At 40.0% G+C, this 3,670-nt stretch overlaps 1 long non-coding RNA gene across 1 annotated transcript in view; it reads left to right on the forward strand.

Moving 5' to 3' along the window:
* The window catches only part of LOC106876638 (uncharacterized), a 41,432-nt gene that overhangs the window by 1,865 nt on the left and 35,897 nt on the right, over nt 1-3,670 (forward strand). Inside the window, exon 2 of the long non-coding RNA XR_008265805.1 lies at nt 2,833-2,903. This is a non-coding gene — a long non-coding RNA (uncharacterized LOC106876638). The remainder of the gene's footprint in view (nt 1-2,832; nt 2,904-3,670) is intronic.

Below are 3,670 nucleotides of genomic sequence, written 5' to 3' on the forward strand. Positions count from 1 at the left end.
ACCACATTTTGGGTGGGATAATCTCCCACTCCACAGCAGTGGCCTTATTTTTCTTTATATTCTCTGCCATGAGAAAAATGTCCACATAAGAATAAACACAACGAAAAATTTTAAACACAGGCAAAAAGAGAAAACAGTTCAAAAAAGCGGAAGAAATAAAATTAACAGTTCGTACTTAAAAAAAAGTCCATAAAAGAAAGAGAAAGGAAAGACAACAGTTCAGAAAGAATGAATAAAAATTTACAGTTCCAGGCAGAATAAAACTTTTCAGGCCACAACAGTACTCCAGCCCAATTTGATCCCGGCTCCGCTGCAGTCGTCACTTTGCTGGTAAAATCCAATCCTTTGCACAGTTCCACGTGGTGAAATTCAAAGCAAGATAAAACTTTTCTTCAAATTAGTAGTTTTCAAAACTTGGTTTGAAAATAATAAATTTTTCCAAAGTTCACAATTTTTGGAGGAGGGATACCCCCAAAACACACTTCTCACCGCTAAGTGAGACTTTAAGCACAACTACAGGCAGACAAATACATGGAACTCAGTAGAAATTTATTGTTCGACAAAAATAAATAGACACTAGCAACAAACCTCCACTAAATCCCCAAAACACAAACGTCTTACCTGTAGTTGTGCGACAACAATTCATGACGCTGGCATACAGCGACGTGACAGCAGCAGCTAAAAAACACGTCCACACAGAAGTGAGGTAAGCAAGCTACTTACCACACAGCCATTCCTACGTCTCTCTCTCTCTCTATATATATATATATATAGAGAGAGAGAGAGGGGCGTGGCTGTGTGGTAAGAAGTTTGTTTCCCAACCGCTTAGTTCCAAGTTCAGCCCCACTGTGTAGCAGCTTGAGCAAGTGTCTTCTACTATAGCCTCGGCCGACCAAAGCTTTGTGAGTGGATTTGATAGACGGAAACTGAAAGAAACCCGTGTATATATTTTTTTGCGCGCGTGTCTTTATGTTTGTTTGTCTCCTTCCACCGCTTGACAACCGTTGTCGGTGTGTTTACGTCCCTGTAACTTAGCAGTTCGGCAAGAGTGCCAGATAGAATAAGAACTAGGCTCTAAAAAAACAATAAGTACTGGGGCCGATTCGTCTGACTAAAATTCATGACTGAAACAAGTAAGAGATAAAAGATATAGATGATAATGGTAGCTGTCTACTCGTGACTGAGGAAGATCATCACTGACAACTAAGAACACTGTGCACGCAGACAAATTTACAAATTACACTTGTGGATCCACTGGTGATTAATAAGCCCATCCTTTGAAAGACATACACGTCCGCAGATACTGCAGGCAAAACGTCCCCCATTCGCTACACGGTGGTGCATTTTCAAGCAGCTTGCTTAAGTTCAGTATGCAAAATACGTGTCTCTTCAAAAATACTTACTCCCTTCGTGACACCTTTCTTTCATAGGTGGCGATGACAAACAGTGCTTTCTCAACTGACCATCCGTATCTCACATGACTTCCAGAGTTTTGAGGACAGTAAAACCACCTCTTAGCTAAATTACTCTGACTCGAAGTAGAAGAATCTGTCAGCGTCTCAGCTATGGGTTTGTTAGCAAATCAGTTGAGCAGATGGAACTCGTTGAGCATCTAAGGAAAGGAAAACCCTGGTTCCAAACTTTTTCTGCCTTGTGGCTATACTTAGCCATGGGAAGACTTCGGAATATGCCTTGAGGGAAAATCGGATGTCGAAGCCCCTGAGGCAGTTCGACATTCTCTACAACCTCTTTCTGGCAACTGCGACAACGCTAGAGCCAAATTGTAACAATCATACTGTTTGTTCCTTTGGATCCATCAGTGACGCGGAAAGGAGGGACAAGCTCCATGGACAACAACCTGTCCTCCATATCATATTGTACAGGCTTGGTTCTTATCGATGAGCCTCTACTGAAGAGAGAGAGAACTGGACTTCTAAGCTACCGGGAATAAAACAGATATATTACGTAATTTGGTCTTTGGACCAGAGACAGTTGTCATATTTCTTCCTAGGCTAGAGATAACGACTTTTAAGTGACGTTAGTATGGTTAATGATTAATCTAATATTTTAAAATCAATAATTAAGGGAAAACAAAGCGGGAAAGACTGTTGTAAACGTCCTGAGAAATCATTTCATGTAGGTGACAAATGCTGAAAAGCATCGAAATTCTATAATCGGTTGACGAAATTCTTTCAGAATACTGGCGAACGGCACATCTGTATCAAATGATTTTACCGTATCGCGGATCATCAGCCAATCAGTGAAACTTATATAGAATAATACTGACCGAACAGCTAATGCTGTCGTGGAAAGCTGGCGCGCTATATTCTGACAGGCTGCTTCTGTCGCTAAAAGTTAATTTATATACAGCCCACTAGCGTTCCGCAACACCACTAGCTGTTTGGCTAGTATCAGTCTATATCGGTTTGACTGATTTTCTGTCTGGTATTCAGCTTGGTTAGATGTCACTAATGATCCATGATGCAGTGAAATCATGCAGTGCCGTCCTCCGGTGTACTGATGGAATTCTGTCGAGCGTTAATAGAATTTCGATGTTCTTTAGCATTTGTCGGCTACAAGAAATGATTTTTCAGGATGTTTATAGCAGTCTAAGACATTATAATGTCTTAGACATTATAATGCTGGAACCCAAGTTAGGTTGGATGTACTAATCAATATTTGTAATAAAGAGGGAAAGAGTTATAAAAAATTATGTGCATATGTTCATATACATGAGTATTTGTGTATGTGCATACATAAATGTGTGAAATAATCAGCGTAAATATCCCAGCTCAGTGTAAATAAAAATCATTATTTTTTTTTTTTTTCCAGAATGATTGCGAAGGTTGCCAATCTTTTAATATTGTTATTTCTGCTAATGAGAGCCTCACCCACTGATGCACGTGAGTCGAAAATTGTCCTTTTAATATTTTCTTCAATACCCATGGCCACTTTATTTCAAGTAGAAACTTTCCGACTAAATTTAATAGATTACTTCTTGATATCGGAATATTTAAAGAAATGGTGAGATTTGAACTAAGAATGCAGTTCGTTAAAACTATAAGCTTAATAGAAAACAAATAGTAGTAATATAATATTTTCCACAATAATCTTCTCTACTATAGGCACAAGGCCTGAAATTTGATGGGAGGGGTTAAGTCAATTACATCAAACCCCCACCCCACCCAGTGCTCAACTTGTACTTAATTTATCGACTCCGAAATGATGAAAGGCAAAGTCGACCTCGGCAGAAATATTCGCCACAATAATGACATTGTACTTGAGCAAGAAACTACTATTATAGAGTAATACTAAAATGCTTCATTCCATCACCTTTTTTTAAAATGTTAAGTCATCCTCGTTCCAGCATTCAAACTGAGGCTCTATATTTATGAGTAAATGTGTATATTGGAGGTGCAATGGCCCAGTGGTTAGGGCAAGCGGACTCGCAGTCGTAGGATCGAAGTTTCGATTCCCAGACCGGGCGTTGTGAGCGTTTACTGAGTGAAAACACCTGAAAACTCCAAGAGGCACCGGCAGGAGGGGGGGAAACCCTGCTGTACTCTTTCACCGCAGCTTTCTCTCACTGCTTCTGTTGTACCTGTATTTCAAAGGGCCACCCTTGTCACACTCTGTGTCTCACTGAATCTCCCCGAGAACTACGTTAAGG

Source organism: Octopus bimaculoides, chromosome 17, assembly GCF_001194135.2.
Source record: "Octopus bimaculoides isolate UCB-OBI-ISO-001 chromosome 17, ASM119413v2, whole genome shotgun sequence".
NCBI lineage: Eukaryota > Metazoa > Mollusca > Cephalopoda > Octopoda > Octopodidae > Octopus > Octopus bimaculoides.